The sequence below is a fragment of the Zootoca vivipara genome, chromosome 1 (genome assembly GCF_965207765.1).
Source record: "Zootoca vivipara chromosome 1, rZooViv2.hap1.1, whole genome shotgun sequence".
Classification (NCBI taxonomy): domain Eukaryota; kingdom Metazoa; phylum Chordata; class Lepidosauria; order Squamata; family Lacertidae; genus Zootoca; species Zootoca vivipara.
Window position 1 is genome coordinate 64669769 of NC_142582.1, and position 19561 is coordinate 64689329.

Sequence of the window (19561 nt, forward strand, 5' to 3'; positions counted from 1 at the left end):
AGTGTTTTATTTGGTTTTTTCTCGTTGGTTCAAGTAAGATTTAAGCATATGCAATTTGATGAAATTAATTCTGTGGCTTCCCTGTGTTTCAAAGGCCAATTTGTGGTTCAACTGTGGGGCCTTGGAAGAAGAAGAAACCGTACCCTACTTAAGTGTAAACAGATATCTGGGTCTCCACTACATCTGCTTACATATTACACGGGAGCAAAATGTTTTTTTTTTTGTGCTGAATTGGAAATTATTGCATGCAATCTATTTCAGATATATATATATTTGTTAGGATTTTCCTCGGGATTAGTTTAGCGTGACAGAGTTTGAGATATGCCAGCCTTGCCAGATGTTAGCGCAGACCTCTTCAATCGGGTGCCCTCCAAACGTTTTGAGCTACAATTCCAATCAGCCCCAGCCAGCAGAGCCATGCAGAGTAGGGCTGATGTGAATTATTGTCCAAAGCTTCTGGAGGGCACCAGATTAGGGAAGGCTCAAAATTCAGTAGTAGGCTCAGGCCCATGCCGTTTCATGGCAGGGAAAGGAAAATGGGAGAAATCCAAAACGTCAAGGTTAAACTCTAACACTGTATTTATAAATGGAGAAAAAGCTATATGTAGAAGTAGCTCCATGACAGATTCTACATCCATTTCTTGGCTTGGTTTCTATATGACAAATGCAAAGTTAAATATGTTCTGTATAGGTGTCTTAAGCATCACTACAGTGATACAATGTCCCAGATTTTTCACAGCCATCTGTCTTCAAACTTTGAGGTTTGAAGTTCTCTCCCCCCCCCTTCAAAATAAATTGTTGGCTTCAGTTGGATGGCTAGACTAGTTGGATGGAATCTATTTTAATTTTAATTTTGTTCTGTCTCACTTTTCACAGAGGTTTTTTTTAAAAAAAATGTTGTTGATCACATTGTAAGGTTGCTAATACTTGTTTCAAGAGTATTTTGGATGTTCTGTTGTATAGCAGTGTGCATGCAAAGATCTGCAAGACCTGTGTTTCAGGGGCAAGCTTTATTTCACCTCCCTATTTTGTATTTTATTTTTAAATGAGCAGAACTACATTCATAGGAAATGTAGTTCCCTGCCAGAGGAAAGGGAATGTGGTTTTTTTTGCTCCTTCCTCTTGCAGACCCCTCTACCTCTTGAAAAGCTACTGTGGAGGGTTGGTGAACCCTCTACGATGGCATGAGAGGTGGCCCCATCTCCCCCCCCCCAGTGTGTGAATCAGTGGAAATTGTCGCTTCCCTCCTTCGAGTATTGAGTCTCTGCTGGATCTCAGCCCATTCTGCAGACAGAAGGACCCTTTCCATTCATGGAAGGGCAAGTTTGGATTCAAACCATTGTATTTATGTTGAGTTATTTTACACTTTTGGCCGTTTCAGTAATGTAAAACTTTTGTTGTTGTTGCAAATAATGTTGTACATGAATTCAGGTCTTGCAATCCATATTATATACTTTGTTACAAATAAATACTTTATTCTTGGCTGTGATAGTTGCCAGTCAAATCAGAGAAAATGTCCAGATGAAGTGAATGGGTCACATCTTTTGGAAATGAATTTCTTTGATCCCTACATATTTGAACCTGTGGAACAGGAGTGGCAAACATGCATTCTTTAGTTGGTTTGCTGGTGGGTTTCTGCAAATAAAATTAAACTGACATATTTCCCCCACATTTTGGGATATAAATTTCAGAGTAGCACATTGTGGAATAAGTGCTGGAAATTAAAGCTGTAGCTTGCCATCTTCTAGATCAGGCATAGGCAACCTTGGCTCTCCAGATGTTTTGGAGCTACAGCTCCCATGATCCCTGATCACTGGCCCTGTTAGCTAGGGATCATGGCAGTTGTAGTTCCAAAACATTTGGAGAGCCAAGGTTGTCTATGCCTGTTCTAGTTCATAAAATGATATGCAAATGAGGCCAATTATTGCAACTAGCATATGCAAATTAGCTGTGACCTTCTGTCTTATATTTCTGAAGTGGCTTTCACTGCTGAGCTAGTTGTCCACCCCTAGATCAATACAGCCTTCTGATCATCATTTACCTTTAATAAACATATTGGCCGTCATCCTGTGGAAAAGCTTCTATGCATAGCAACGTGCTTCGCACAGGTGTATCTTTTACATCATTAGCTATCTTATATCATTCTTACTGCATTTAGGGTTTGGTGCCTTACTTACTACAACTGGCAGTTCTGAACCAGTGAATGCACATTTAAATACTTTAACATGTCTAAGTAAATCTATTTAATCAGAGTCCTTTGGCTTCTGGAAATAAGTTGTCTAATCAGAATTTCACTTGAGCAGCTGTGACTGAGGAGGTCAACAGGCCCTGCCTAAGAGAATATGGCCCAGCTGGTTAAATCTGGTTGTTGTAGTGATTTAAATGGTCAAGTGCTGCTTGTAATCCAGGACCGTCTGTCTGTAAAAGGAACATTGAGTACTTCAGCATAATGTACAGCTGTTTTAATCTGTCCTTAATAATAATAGCACTTCAGCCAGTATCATGCCCAACTCTGTCACCAAACCAGTGGAAACCATTAGAATAATATATAGAAAGCTGTACATTCCCTCCAGTTGTTGGAGCATAGCTCCCCATTCGTTTCCACCCAATTATTGGCTGCCTGAAGCCTAAACTGGTTTTCATTTGACAGCATGGGTATTGTGGCCAAACTACAGGCATTCTAGACTCTATCAAAATACTTGATTAGGTGCCAATACACCTGGGTCTGGGATACACCACCACCCACACGTTGGTAGTAAACTCTGATATCCAGTGTTGCATATTCCTTTCATCTGTGTCTTTTTTCCTTTCCTTTATGCCCTTCGAGCCCCCTTGCTTGACCTTTTCCCCACTTGCCAAAAGCAATGGGAAAATATTCTTTTAAGGGTCTTTATATTCTGATCAAGGTACAGTTCATATATTTAGCAGAAGGAACTACTTGTTTGTTTTCCTGGGGGTTTTACTTTGAAAGACCAGCGAGGTCTGCAAACTCAACAAATTTGTGGCCCTGCACTGAGATACTCAGATAAAGTTGCCTTGTTACAACTGGGCCAGGAATAATTTGCTACTCTGATAACAGTTGACCCATAGAAAGGACTATTCACTGAAGTTGCTGCCTGGCAGGTAGATTTCTCTGTACTGAGATTATCAATTGCCATGCAAAAGGCAGTTAACCCATTCTGGTGATTAATTCATGGAGAGCAAGCTTTCTAAACTACCCCTTTGTAACTTGACTCTGTATTTAGTTGCTGATGGTAACTTCATAACTTGCCCCATAGGAACCTCTGGCACTGCTTCAGAATTGGACAGAAGCCTCCATACGGCTTAAGAGACAAAAGATTATACAACCTCCACTGTTAAGGAGACAGGTAGTTTCTCCATGTTAATACCCCTCAGTCATGTAGCTTCTGCAACAATGGGACCAGGCTCATCAAAATCCCACATAGGATAACTTTACCTTTTAAAGGAACATTAAATATTAATTTTGAATTTTAATTGTATTTTTCTTGTTTCTTTTATTTCTTATAATGTATTTTTTGTATTCTACGAAATGCAAGTTGAAATATAATATAAAAAATAAAAGCAATAAAAATACAATTAAAAATCATACAGCATTTAGCAGAGTGTATTACAATTGCTTGAAACAGGAAGAAAAACCATTAATTGGTCCAAGGCCATCAGCAATTTTCAAGTGTTCCATGGAAAACAAGTTTAGCAACCATTGGCCTAAATATAAAATGTTATGCATGCTTTCTGATGCTGTTTTCACATTTTTAAAAGAAAAAAGCCATATTGGCTTTGTAAATTAAGGTATAGGTTCATACTAATTATTTTATCATTCATCCCAAATCCTTACAAGTAATAGCTAGCAACTGACTTGTCTGTAGCCAGAAGGGTAGATTTCTTTTCCAAGTCTCAGTACAATGCTTGCAATGTGGAACGGTAGGCTGGTTAGTCATTTGGTACACTGGAAACTCAACTGCACATTAATGCTAAATCCCAACACCCAATTACTCAGGGCCCACATTCATAGTTCACTTTCTCCCTTGATTCTGCATTAAGAGCACAATACCATATTTCAACAAAGCTTTTTATAAACAGGTTCTCACTCCAGTTTCCATGTTGAAGGCCATCATTCAGTATAACACAATAAACATATAGCAGCAATTCTTTTCTATAGCTTACACATAACATAGTTGAAAGGATAAACTAGTTTAAATATATAAATACCTCTGTAGGGATCTTTCCTCTATTGTGGTAATTCTGCTGTTGTGGTCAAATGAAGGTTTGCCGTATGATATTGGTTACAGACATTCTCTGTCATTTTAGCCCTTTCTAATATCAGGCTGAACTTCAAAGAAGACTGGCATAGATTTCCATAATGTTATTTATTTTAGAATATTTCTGTTTGTTTTAGTCTTTATAATGTTGTAACATTTTACTCAGTGTTGCTTAGGTGGAAAAAAAGTGCTTGGAAGTTTTTAAATTCCTGTGCTTATCCATCACATTTACTCATTTTTGCTGCTGGTGGACTGTTAACATGACACACACTGCTCAAGGAACTTGGAAGCACTGTAGAGCTTTATACAAAGTGCGAGTCTGTTGCAGGAGATTTTATCTTTTGGATGAGACAAAGCCGGCTAGCACTGACAAGCACTAAAAATGCCCTTGAACTTTTCTGAAGAGAAGCATCTAGGTTTAATTCCAGTTGTACAGTTACATCCTGTCCATCTCCTCCACATCCCCACCCACATAGTTTCCATTAACGAAAGCACCATTCCTCTGTCTTAGAGAGGTTAGTATTCATATCTCAGTGATTTCCCTTTCGGTATCTATTATTCTCTAGATTGCGAAGATAAGCTTTAATCATTGCAAAGCGTTTTTCAAGCTATACACCAATTGCAAGTGATGCTAACCCACATTTATTTGGGTCTGGGATTGATATTGTTTTCTGCTGTATCCTTACGTCTGCTTTGAAAATGAATTCAAAGCTTTAATAGAAGGGACCACATGGAGAACTGACCCACAACTCTCATAGTGTGAGGACTTATATTGTCATAGCTAGACTTAAAACGATTTCCTGCCCTAGCTATGCATCTCTCTTCAAGGGATCTGTTGCATAAGTGCCACTTTCTGATCATTAGTGCAACATATTACATGAGGTGAGTTTGCAATGAAAGGAATTTATGTTCCATACTGAGTTAATAAAATATAGGAGACTATTTCAATTTTATGGGGATGGCAAAAGAGAAAATGAACACCTCATTGCAATCAGTTTTGACAGTATAGGAAACAATATTTTGATGAGACAATCCATTACCAGTGAATATTAAAGTATGTGCTGTGGTTGGGTCTAGAATCTACAAATTAATCTTGTACTCCCTCCTATGACTTTTAGCTTTTAATAAAAAGAAAATGTTTTAAGAAACTAGTCTGTGTGTGGATTAGCTGTATGTATGTTGACCTTACGTAAGTCAATCTTCAATTTGTTTAGGTGAATAACCTCTGGTTTCTTTGGTGATGAACTTTGGTTTTAGTTAGTCTTATTTGCTCTGCCATTCCTGCTGTTTTGCAACAGCGCCTAAAAGTGCTTTAAGTGCTTGTGACCGTGGTAATGAATGAAAATGTCTTTTGAGCACTGGGAGGATTGCATTAGACTGAATAGTCACCTTACTTGTAAAAGCACTATTAGAGAGGGGCAGCTGTAAGTAAGGATAACGATTTGTGTCCACTGCTTATTTACGGAAAATTGTAAATGTATTATTTATTGAGAGCTCTCCAGACAGTGCTTGTCAGAATAAAAATGTCAACTCTAAGCAAAATGTTATGATAATACTAAAAATGCTATGTATGCACTTTGGAAATATAGCTAATTAGATCAGCTTTTTTTAAAAAGGAAAAGACAGTAAAAATGGTCAGCGTTGCTACATATTTTAAATGCTAATATAGTTCTTGTTTTCAGTAGGCTATGTGGCTTTTGATACCTTTCTCATTACTTACAAAATAATAATTTTGACACCTTTATTTTTCTGTCAAATGAAATTAAAGATAAATTCACTCTCCGTGTGACTACATGTAAGATCTGACCTGCTCAGTTGGTAAGGAAGCATGGAAGGATGGTCAGAAAGAAAGTGTGTAAATAAAATAGCTGCTACTTTGCTCTGTTTTAGGCTGAAGCTGCCAGATGACAATTCTGAAAGCAATGCTGGCAGGCAGAGCAGGAAACACAGAGAAGTATGTTCCTCCCTACTGTCAAGAGTATGAAGCCATTTAGATTAACCATCATTTTTGAGATTAACTTCAGCAAAATGAATGAAAGGAATAAACTCTACTCCAATGTTCCATTGACTTATTTTAATGCTACTGTATTTATAAATTTTTTTGATGAGGTCATTTGTACATATTACTCATGTTTTCAATATTCAGAAAGTGGCTATTTCAAGTATATCAAATAATGAAGCAGTACAGTGAATGCCACATTATAAATGCTAAATAATAGATATTCAGCTAAGGTCTCCTCAGAGTATACCTGTTTAATGAACATGACTAAGTTGGGTCCATTAATTTCAGTGGGTCTACTCAGAGTAAAACTTGGTTGAATTCTACCCATTGTCTTCTCCAGCATTTCAAATCAAACCCTGGTACCAGATCTGGGAAATCCAGCCTACATTATACTAGAGATATGTGCTTGGACATCTGATGGCAGTTTATCAGCTAAACTGAGTACACAAAAGGACATAATTGATGAGAACAAGATTTTATCTCCTTTTGTTCAAATTCCAGACCTAGGAAAAACCATCAGAACAAATCACAGAATTACATCTGAAACGGTAAAAACAAAATACTGGATTTGTAGATTAGAACCAACCCACAAAATGTTACAAGCACAACCATCCTCACCTGCCCATGTGGCGCAATACAACTTGATTGTCAAGCAGTTCTCCTTGAAGCAATTGTTGTTTTCCCTAGGTAACTAGATAACTACAGCGTTGATTCAATCTATAAGTATGTATGTGTGTGTATATGTGGTGTGTGTGTCCCATATATATATATATTGTTGTTGGTATCCTTCTGTCTCAAGAGACAATGGAGTATGCCTCAAGGGTGAAATCAAGCCTGGAGAATCACAGTGCCTGCTATGGTTGCAGAGACGGTGACTTTTAACTGCTGCCTCCCGCATTGCTTTTGCTGCGTGAGCAACTGAAGCACTGAATGTGTGTGTGTGTGTGGGGGGGTTTGCTAGCACAACTTCTGTTGAGCTGTACATTATTTGAACATAATTCATGCTGCACTGCATTAAGCTAAGTTTACAGGTGTATGCAGTGACAGCAAAGCAGTGAAGTAAGTGGAAAGGGAAATAGTAAACTTCGAAATGGAAAGAGATGTCAGTTTGACTGCTGTGTACTAGCGAAGGATAGGTAAAGGTAAAGGGACCCCTGACCGTTGGGTCCAGTCGCGGACGACTTTGGGGTTGCAGCGCTCATCTCACTTTACTGGCTGAGGGAGCCGGCATACAGCTTACAGATCATGTGGCCAGCATGACGAAGCCGCTTCTGGCGAACCAGAGCAGTGCACGGAAACGCCGTTTGCCTTCCCGCTGGAGCGGTCCCTATTTATCTACTTGCACTTTGATGTGCTTTCAAACTGCTAGGTTGGCAGGAGCTGGGACCGAGCAACGGGAGCTCACCCCATTGCAGGGATTCGAACTGCCGACCTTCTGATCGGCAAGCCCTAGGCTCTGTGAGGAGGAGAAATACATGGGTCTGTGAAGCGCCTCCATTGTTCACAGTTAGATCAAGCATGATTTGTCTGTTCTGAGCCAGAGAATCCAAATTCATGGTGGTAATTGTATGCACAAATATTAATATCCTTGTTTTGTTTTTCTAAGGATGAGGACAGTATATGTGTTTGAGGTGTTATCATCCTTAGGGCCATTCCTTTTGTGCCTGGCACAAGGTGGAAGCTTCAGAGCAGTGAGACTTTGGGTGCTTGGCTTCTTGGCCTGTGATGCTTTAAGAAATCCTGAATGCCAGCCAGTTAGGAGGTAGCAAGGATGAACTATGCCAGAAATTTCAATCGGAATCAGGTCTGGAACAATGTCCTGCTGTTCATTTAGCTTTTAGGCTGCTGGGTTTTTTTTGCTATTTTTTTTGCTTTTTTGTTTTAATCCTCTTCTTCTGTAGTTAAAATGTCCCTTCTCAAGATTTCAAAATTTTCTGAACTGCTCTATTTTTATCTACTGGTTTTTTTCAGTATATAGCTTGTTTTGATTGTGTAAACTTTCCTGGATTCAAATTCAGTGAAAGGTAGTATATAAATAAATATGCATCTCATTTTAATAAGACGTACAGAGTGCCCTTTCCTACTTGGATCCATGGTTATAACTGTGGTAAATTAAATTGCTGGTTTGCTTTTTTCATAATTAGTGGTGTCTTTTGTCGTTCCACCTCCATGCTTAATATGTACCATCTCGCCTATGAGCCACAAACACACAATATTGCCCTAAAACCCAAGAGAGGATTGTTTTTGTACAAGTGCACGGCTGAATGGAGAAGCAGTAGTGGGGAGTGGCAAAACTACACATGTATCTTGCATGAGAGGTGGAGGAGGTTTATTTGAATTCCAGGTACCTGTGGAGGGTTTGGAGGCTATAGGTTGCAAATTATTTAAGATGCAGAAGAGAAAGTAGGCAGTGCTTAAAAGCATACTATGCTACTAGGAATGTAGGTACACTGAGAATCTGATGGAATGAGTGGAAGGCAGTCATGTTAACTGCTAAAAAAATAACTAGCCTTGACTATTAGCTAGAGACTAGCCTTGACTATTAGCTGGGGCAGCCTGCCTTTCCTCCAGTACAAAGTCTAGCTTACAGCTGAGTCCTTGGTACTAATATCCACTCTATCTCTGATATCAATTGTTAAATGGATACACTTGCAAGTTCCAAACCCAAGTGTGTTGTCTTCCATTGCAGGCAATGATGGTTCTTGGGTTGTTGGTACTTCCTGCCTGCAGTCTCAAAAATTGCTGACCTTGGAGTACAAGGTTGGATGCTGGATCTCATCTTCTGAGGAGTTCTGGAATATGTTGCCCTTGAATCCTGTTGTAGTTAGGATTAAAGATCTGCCCTTGTGTAACAGGAGACAAATGCTGCAGCTGCTACTTCTTTGGAGATAAGGTCCAGTGAAAGGGCACCAGCTGTGTCCTTGTGCCATGGTCAGAACTCTTACTCAGGATTCCATAAGCACCTATGTGTGCGCTCTGAAAACTGGAAGCAAGCTCCTTTGCAAATATGCAGTCAGCTATGAATGATTAAATGAAATCCAAATAGCAACAGTAGCATATACTTATTAGAATATGCAAAAATGATCTCTGGTTACAGTGTGGCATGCTGGGGTGGAGGAGCAATGGCTAATTTCCCCCTTTGAAACTACAAATGCTAGCAGTTACTTGGATTTGCCTCTAGTGCTAATTGCAGCACATTGGTCCCTTTTAAGTAGCCATTGCTTCATTGCCTCAGCATACCATGCTGCAACCTGAGATCTTTTTGCACTAGGCATAATCTAACTTAATTAAGTCTGCATAACACCTCCTCCATTCCATTTTAAACACTCTTACAAGCTGCAGACTAGGGCTTTTCATCATATCCAGCAATATACTACTTTGCTCACTCATTTTATTCTTTTGCATAACATTCAGCCTGAAGAAGCATTCTGCTGAACTTGAAAGCTTGCTTGCTGCTTTGGCACTATTTTGCTGATACCAATGAAAGGATTATTCTACTCTGGGCTTTTGAGACTTGGGATATGTAACATTTTCATGTGTTAGCTGGTTGCCTAATAGCTGTATTTTTCATTAAACTGGTTGCTAATCTTGGTGCTTGCTATGCATAGAAGGTCTAGAAAGTACCTGGATGGGAGACTGCCTTGAAGGATATAGCTACAGCAATGGATCCTGGGTAAGAATCTGACTTTTAAAGCAGATCATGAAGGGTCAACAAGATTAGCCACTAGGGGTGGCACATCTTATTTTGCTGCCCTGCCACTGTGCCCCCTTACCTGTGTTGTGTGGTGGTACCTGCGAAGCAACAACAGTGGGTTTGGGCAAGATTTTGTGAGATCTCTTGTAGTGCATGATATCTCATGAAATTTTGGTGAGATCTTACGAGATCTTGCCAGAAACCGGCATCACCTCATGGTCTTTCACGGCTCGAGACAGCTGCCTCAGCCCACCTTTTGAGTGGATCAGCCCTCTTTGTCATCAGCTTGGAGATACATGACAAGTTGTAATTGAATCTAACTTTCTCTTTAGTGATGGCTTAATTTGAAAGTTTTTAACATTTAATTCAGACGGGCGCCATTGCCAGATTCTGCGAGTGACTAGGAGGTCATGTTTTCTGCTAGCTCTGCACTGTAAATAGCATGCACAATAAAACCTTTAAAGACAGAATGGGCTGGAGCGTCTTTACTTGGGAGTAGCTGCAACAACCCCCTGACAACATCTATACAGACATTGATCTCTTGACCCCATATCTGAGAGCTTGGGATTGTAGTGGATAGCTCAACAAAGGCATCGACCCATTGTGTAGCATCTTTGAAAAAGGCAAATTCTATCCTAGGAATCAGTAGGAAAGGAATTGAAAATAAAAGTGTCAATATCATAAAGTTGTCATGCAAAGTTATAGTGCAATCATATTTGGAATAATGTGTGTAGTTCTGGTTGCCTCACCTTAAAAAAGTCCTTGTAGAGTTTGGGAAACGTCCAGAAAAGGGCAACCAAAATGATCAAGGGGATGGAGCAATTCCCTCTGAGGAAAAGTTGCAGCATTTGGGACGTCTCAGTTTAGAGAAAGGCTGAGTTAGATGTGACATGATAGAAGTCAGCTCCATCTGGTACGCAGGCTGAGACCCTACCTGCCTGCAGACTGTCTAGCCAGAGTGGTGCATGCTCTAGTTATCTCCCGCTTGGACTACTGCAATGTGCTCTACATGGGGCTACCTTTGAAGGTGACTCGGAAACTACAACTAATCCAGAATGCGGCAGCTAGACTGGTGACTTGGAGCGGCCGCCGAGACCACATAACACCGGTCTTGAAAGATCTACATTGGCTCCCAGTACGTTTCCGAGCACAATTCAAAGTGTTGGTGCTGACCTTTAAAGCCCTAAATGGCCTCGGTCCAGTATACCTGAAGGAGCGCCTCCACCCCCATCGTTCTGCCCGGACACTGAGGTCCAGCACCGAGGGCCTTCTGGCGGTTCCCTCGTTGCGAGAAGCCAAGTTGCAGGGAACTAGGCAGAGGGCCTTCTCGGTGGTGGCGCCTGCCCTGTGGAATGCCCTCCCAACAGATGTCAAAGAGGAAAACAACTACCAGACTTTTAGAAGACATCTGAAGGCAGCCCTGTTCAGGGAGGCTTTTAATGTTTAATAGATTACTGTGTTTTATTTTTCTGTTGGAAGCCACCCAGAGTGGCTGGGGAAGCCCAGCCAGATGGGCAGGGTATAAATAATAATAAATTATTATTATTATTATTATTATTATTATTATTATTATTATTATTATTACTACTACTACTATTATTTAAGGTAAGGTTACCAGATTTTTTTAAATGAATCCCGGGACACTTTTCAACTTCCTACTAAATAGATGGATTTTGTCATGGGACTGGTTTGTAAATCTGGAGACTTTCCTCGGGAAACGGGGATGTCTGGTAACCTTAGTTTAAGCAGGATATTGACAAGCTGGAACATGTGCAGAGGAGGGCAACCATGATGATCAAGGGTCTGGAAACCAAGCCTTATGAGGAACAGTTGAGGGAATTGAGTATGTTTAGCCTGCTGAAGAGGAGACTGAGAGGAAATATGCTGCCATCTTCAAATATCTAAAGGGCTGTAACATGGAGGATGGAGCAAGCTTGTTTTCTCCTATTCTGGAGGCTAGGACCCGAATGAATGGCTTCAGGTGACAAGAAAGGCGATTCCAACTAAATATCAGAAAGAATTTTCTGACCATAAGAGCTTCTTAACTCCCACAAGATGTGGTGGACTCTCCTTGGAGAGGTTTTTAAGCAGGAGGTTTTTAAGCAGAGGTTGGAGGTTTTTAAGCAGAGGTTGGATGGCCATCTGTCATGGCTACTTTAGTTGAGATTCTTGCATTGCAGTGGGTTGGACTAGATGACCCCTGGTGTCCCTTCCAACTGTGCAATTATATGATTCTTAAGCATTTCATTATTTGGTGGGCAAAAAAAATCTGAAATAGTCATGCTGGAACATTCCCCCCCCCAAAAAAAATTCTAGTTGCTTTATTTAACTAGAAAGGGACAGAATTGGAAAGGGAAAGGAAATAACAAGGGCCCACAACAGAACAGTTATGCTAAAAAGAGACGTCTGAATTCTACTAAGATTGCAAATTCTGTCATGGTGTGTATCTGCATATATGTATGTGTATTTTTAAAAGAAACCTATGAAGAAATGACTGAGCTTGAAAAAAGGGGGAACCTGAAGCAATGGGAAAACGGCCAAGGTGTAGCAGCTAATTCTTGACCTAGCTTTGTAGGTCTTACCATTCCTTATCCTGCTCATCATTCTGTGAATCCCTGAGGTTGTACAAACTGGCCTAACATCACTCGGCTTCAGTTTTATATCCTCTTTTAATAATGTTGAATTGATTCTGCCCAACTTTGATTCAGACAACCTGCTTGTCTTGGGAAAAAAGTGCTCTATTTAATCAGTGGCTCTGTCTCCAGCATAGTTCCCACTGTGCAAGAGGAGAGCCAAGGGGTAGTGCAGTGGCCTGTCACTTCTGTTTGAATAGGCAATGTAGAGCTGTTCAGCCGAAGAGACAGGAGTTGGAACTGCTTGTTAGGACACATGATCAAAAGCCACTCTCTGCTTTCTGCCAATCAAACCTCATGTCGCCTTGTGGGGCAGACATTAAATAGATTTTTTTTTCCTGCTGTACGCTGTGGGCACTTTGCCAGTTTGACATGTGAACTGTTACAAAAGGTATCAGAGTTTCCACTGCTTGCTGACTGCTTTTAAATATTACCAAGCCGGCTGTTGCCCAAAGTAGAATATGTTTAAATAATGCATTATGATAAATTTCCATTAGTATTATTCGGCTTCCTTCATGCTTTGAGGACTTCGTAGATGTTTTTGGATGCCAAACCAGAATTTGGTTTCCTGAAGGAGAATTTTTTAAAAAACAACCCAAAAAACCCAAACAGTTGAACAACTGTATGACAAATAGATTTGAACAAGATGGTTTTTGTCTGAGTTATGGTGAGTTGTCTCTTTTCAATGTGTGTGCTGCTGCTTCTTCTTCTTCTTCTAAAAAAATTATAGCTTTCATATTTTCTGCTTTAACATACATTTCCTAATTTTCCTTGCTGATTTTGCAGCAGTTTTTTTTTAAAAAGTATGTTTGCATTCAAGGATATTAAAAGGGTACATGTTTTATAATTTTATTTATTATGCTGTTTGGATGAGTGGTCCACACTACATATCTTTTTGTAAATACTGGTAGCTGTTCTTTTATGGCATTCTTTCCTCCCTCCCCATTCCCCCCCCACTACTCCTTGCCTGCTACTGCTGCCCTTCTTTGCTACCTCAACTCCTGTGCCCATGGCAACAAAATCAGTGGAGATTTTATATATATATATATATATATATATATATATATATATATATATATATGCCAAAGGCACTGAGTTTGTCAATCTTTAGAAATCTCCTAAACCCAAGTAATTACTTCTAAGGGACTATCCCGATCTGAATCCTTGCCAATAACTCTGTGATTTTTCCTGGTCTAATGATCATTTATAAAGGAGCAAAGTTTTTTTTTTGTGTGTGTGCGCACACACACACCAAAAACGTGCCACAGCAATCTAGACAAACTCATTTAAACAGTGAACTAACCGTAAACAGCTGCTCCCTCAACAAGCCATTCTTTATAATACCCTTATTACCTTCTAGTGTCTCAAATTCTGATTAGTCAACAGTGCTGATTACTGTATGGCATTCCATTGCCTGCCTTCCTTGGGCTCAGCTGCTCGATGTGATTACAACACAACTTATGTATTGTTTTTTTCCTTCCAAGTTTTTCTTCAGGCTATATGTCTTAAAGAGCTCCAAGTAGACTTGAGAAGTTTTATTTTCAGTTAGGGCACTAGACTGTTGTGATGCTTTCCAAATAGAGATGTAAACATTGGAGCACGATCTCTCCCCCCCCCCCTTCTGCTTCTACAACTTTGTGGCAAGAGAAGAAAGCTGTTTGATATCCTCAAGGAATATGGCCTGTAAATATGCGGAAGTTACTCAGATGTTTGCAGGGCAATGGCAATCATTAGTATAACTACCAGCATATTAACTGGGGGGAAAGATGGAGGAATTTGAGAAAGGCAATCAGTGGTGACCAAACTTGGCTTCCATGGCAGTCAGGAGGATTTTTACCAGTGGCTTCAAAGAAAGTATTGTTAAGTTCAAGGTGAGCACTTTAAAGTATTTTACCCTTCAATATTCTGTGTGTTTCTGCAGTACACGTTACATATTGGAAGTAATACAGTGTTTTTTGCTTTTTTTAAAAAAAACTTTGGTTGTAATGTGGGCCACCCCCAGTGGTTTGCATGTTCTTAATGGGCCATATTATGGGGCTGTTTTACAAATTTTATTTTAGAGGTCTGTTTGAAATGCCTTTGGACTAAAACACAAGTCCTTCTGCACTCTGGAGCAATTGAATTGAAATCTAAGGGCTGTTGTATAGTAGTGCTGTTGTATAGTAGCAGGGGATTGCTAGAATTGTGCCTTCACTGTGCTGTTGAAATATAAATGTCAATTTATCTGAGGACCAGAACTGTTATACTGCTAACATCTTCTGTAACTTATTAAATGACTTAAAAGTTTTTCACATTCTCACAAAATAGGACTGTGGTGAGGCAAAAATAACTTTAAATAACTTGGTGATATTTAAAGTGTGTGTAACTCCACAGCACCTCATCATGCAACCCCCTCCAGAATGTATCTGTAGTATGCATGAAAAGCTGATGCACTGGAATTGCAGCCACATTAATGTCCTTAAATCTGTGCTTTAGAGTGTATTCTGAAAATAGCAAATCTCTCTCTTTTGTAAATTAAAATTGGTGTGAATGAAAACAGATGTTGACATGCTTTACTTTTATCTACAGGGATCTCTGCTGAAAGGGGGAGGAAGGGCATCAAGGTTAGATAATAGCAAATAAGTCAGAGAACAAGATAGCTTGCTCCAAGAAGTGCACTGACTTTTGCATATAATTATAAAAAGAGGAGCTGGAATACAATTGGCAGCTTTTAATAGGAAAGTCTTGTCAGTTTACTTGATAAATACTTGATAAATATATATTTGGAAAGACACCACAAGGGCCCCATATGAGAAGACGGGGAATCGTCTCAATATTTTTTTTACTAACATATATTGATAATAGAGCTGTATTCCTAAGAAGATGTATGAGAGAAGAAGAGTTTTCTCCAAGAGATGCTCAGTAACATCCCAGTGTATAAGATCCATGGGAGTCCGAACAGAGTATCATGCTTGCCAATCTTTAGCATTATTTCAACATGATATCTTTACAGCTTTTCAAAACTCCATTCTTGTTACATCGTCCTTAAAAAAACACCCCGTTACAGTACCATTCTGTTTTACTTCCTTTGTAAAGAAAAGGCCAATGAAGTGTTTAATGGTTTAAAATGTACAACTTGTGAAATAGCTTCCAATTTAAATAAGTCTTGTTGAAGTTTTTCTTTAGTTTTTTTAAAAAAGAAACAGAAATAATTTATTTATAAGATCGTTAATAGAGTTCCTCTATTCCTTTTACATCTTAGATTACCTTATAATTTTCCTTAATCTGCATGAACAATAATGATCAATTTTGTCAGTATTATTCACACCTTTTATTAATTTAACATAGATGAATAAATGTGAATGTTGTGAAGAGTTGATTGGGAAAAGATTTTAAATTTGACAGTTAGATTACAGGTTACCTAAGGAAAAATGGCTCTTTCTGTAGCTACCTAGTAATTTAATTCTTGTTTGAAATTATTATAATTTATTACAGTGTGTGGTTCTTAATGAATGTCTACTATTAAATGAAAAAGGAGAAATTGAAATTATGAAATCCTTAACTAATATCTTAAAAATCCTTCAAACAATTAAATGGATATTAATGTCATGCCACATTCTTTCCACTTTCTCCATTGAGAAATAAAACCTTGTATAATATTGTTAACTCTGCATCCAAATCCTGTTTAAACAGCTAAATTCTTTTTTTTGGGGGGGGGGAGAGAAGAAAATACTAAATAGGAAAAACATATTGACATCCCATATTAACTTCTGTGTCATGCTGGATCATAGAACGTAGAATTGCTCTTACAGAAAACAGTGGAAAGTTCCAATACATAGTTAATGATTGTTTTGTGATTTCACAGCCCTGTTCATAGAAGAAGAAATGCCTTGGAAATGGGCTTGCTGTAAACTTACTGTAGTATATTATATGTGTAGCTGGTTTATTCTTGGTCTACTTGCATATTTATTTAGCATGCTTTTTATACCTCACTTCATCTCATAGGATCACAGGGCGGTTTAGAAAATAGAACTTAATCCAGCCAACTTTAAACAGACTAAGGACTTTTTGATATATCCCATTGAAACTAGTGGGATGTAAAATATGCTTAAATTTGTTTGGATTGTGTTCTAGGTTAGAAGGACAACAATTTTGCAGAATGAGAGTTCTGGAAAGTATGATGTATTTGGAGAGAATAGGCAAATGCACAATATAGACTCAATATAACATTTAATTCTTACTGTTTTACATATAAATATAAGTGGATTACTTTTTTTGGGGGGGGGGCATCCAACAATATCCCTGATGGCGATCACACATTAAACAAAGTGATATTTCCAGATGATCATGAAGGACACAGTAGTTACTGCAAATCTAAATAGGTTACTAAAATATATTCAAAGGGCTAAAGTCAGTTTTCTGTTAAAACATGGGATGAATTTTTGTAACAAAATTAAGCAGCTGAACTTTGTATTTTGGGGGGATGCTTCTGCCCCAAATATAGCCTCTCCCTCTCTCCAAACAGTTAGATCAGGCTGTTATCTCTGAAATGGTGATGTAAACAACAACAACAACAACAACAAAATTCTGACACATTATAGTGAATTCTGCTGAATAATTCATTTCCCACAGAAGTAAACCATATTGAATTCAGTAGAGTTTACTTCTGGGTTTGGGTATAGAACTGCAACCTTAGCTTGATTGTTTACAAATTAATCAGGATTATCTATATGTTTGATGCTATACTCATGCTATATTCATGACATAAGCAGGATAGAAATATAGAACAGACATGATACAGAAAAGGCAAAGACATCTCTTTATTTTTCTATACTTGTTTGCTGTGGCTGCTACTTCTCACCCAACTACTTTTTCCCTCACTTTGAAGACTGAAATTGGTCACACCTTGAAAGCCCATTCTAATCATGTTGCACTTTATGAACCTTTTAAAATCTGAATAACTAAAATGTCACTTCCGCGTGCCTGTTGCTGCTTTGAATTAATGGTGACAGATGGATTCTCTGTTGGGTATTTAATCTGGAGATACCAGTACACGCTTGCATCCTTCCAAGGGTATATCTTTTCCACATGGTCAAAATGTGTTGGGTCACAGTTCACTCCAGGGTCCTTGATGAACTGCCAAAAAAGGGGGGGGGGAGGTTGCAGACAGTGCTTTGATTATTAATTTTATGGACCATCCATATAACTTATCAAAAATCACACACACACACACACACACACACACACACACTTTATGAACTGAAGAGACCACCTCTTCAAACATAACCCAGAGTTTGATAATTGGTTTATGATTCTGAACTTCACGGCAAATATTGCTCAGTGCTTTTGCCAGACATTTCATTGTGCAAAATTATAGTAGGCTGCATTTCTGAATACACACATATCAAAGAGTAAGTCCTATTGAACTAAGAGAGAGTTGCTACTTAATAGACATCATGCATAGGATTGTTTACTTAGTGTCTTACCCTGTATTTTTAAAAAGCATATTGTCTTCAAGCTCATGAAAGTTGGGAGCCAGGTTTCTATTTTATTACACTATTCATCAAATAAAGGCAGGCTGCTGCTAAATAATATTTTCCCTTTGAATTTTAAATGAATAGGTTTTTGTGTTACATTTCTGGGCTTCTCATTTGTATAAGATAAATATGTTGCAGGTCAGGTACTGCTCTTCTTGTTTGTGTTTAAAGAAATGAAAAGCTTATTTTAAAATGGTATAGATTACAAAAAAAAGTTAAATTACGCTTCAGTGAAAAAATCATTTGTCTTACATAGTCATAGTTATCAGCAGTGCTTTTTTCTGGGGGTACGCAGGGGTACACATACCCTTAAACATTTTGTGAATCTTTGTATTTTTGTCCATTTACTGTATTTATTTTTCCCGATTTGAACTATAAAATTGTGATTTTCTTGAGTCAAAATGAGAGTACCCCTAAACAATATTTTTTAAATAAAAAAATCACTGATTATCAGTGACATATTTATGGACTCTGATTATTTTTTAAACTGGGAAGCCAGCATAGGACACATGGGTCTTACATAAATAGGCCCTGAATTAGCATGTGGCATGAGTAGCATGTTTAAACAATTAAAATTTGCAGTTTTCTTAATGTAATTTGTTAGCTTTATTAATACTAATTTGTTGTTGCTTTTTGTTCGATAGGGCATTGTACCCAAGTATCTGCAGTGGATGAAAGTCATGCTGTAGTATTTGAAATAATGGGAGTTGCTTTTTCCTTCCTTAATCAGTCACAGAGTTCTTTAGGAAAACTTTAATTTGCTCTTTGGTTATTAGCTGTACTTAGAAATGACCTTGTGGGGTATGGAAGCATGGCACAGTGGCACTTTCCAGCTGTACACATGGTATCCGTCGGGGTACAATCATGCTCAGTCCCAGCACCGCAGGCTTGGACATATGTTGAGTTTTATTTCTTTCTTCTGACATTAATCCTATTCACCAGCTGTTCTGCAAGCTGCTATTCTTCAGCTTGGAGATTACATTTTTGGGGATACCAACAAAGGTCTTACTTGACCAGCGCTCTCACACCACTTACTTGAGAAATATTTGGATTTTAGGATTAGTAAGTCTTTTTTCTGCCTATGTTCTTTGTCGTCTTTGGAGAGCTGAGATTTTAACTTAATTTATCATCACTTTTAATTCACTGCCGGAAAGCCCTTAAGGGAGCCATTATTTTCACAGTACTTTTCTATTAAAAAACAGCATTTAGATGTAGAAAAATGTAATTCACATTACATACACTTCAACCTGAAGAACACAAATAATGGCATTGTCCTAATAATATTCCAATTTGTGAAAAACACACACAGTATGTTATGTTTCATTGTCTAATCTATCACTAATCAAGTTTCACTGACTATGAAGTACGTTACACTCATAAAATATACCAATAAGCGGTATGGATTTCTCACTTCATATTCCAGATGATCTGCCCAT

General features: G+C 38.5%; 1 protein-coding gene across 42 annotated transcripts in view; it reads left to right on the forward strand.

Moving 5' to 3' along the window:
* SOX6 (SRY-box transcription factor 6) overlaps positions 1 to 19561 on the forward strand; it is a 399510-nt gene that overhangs the window by 184640 nt on the left and 195309 nt on the right. The window lies entirely within an intron of this gene.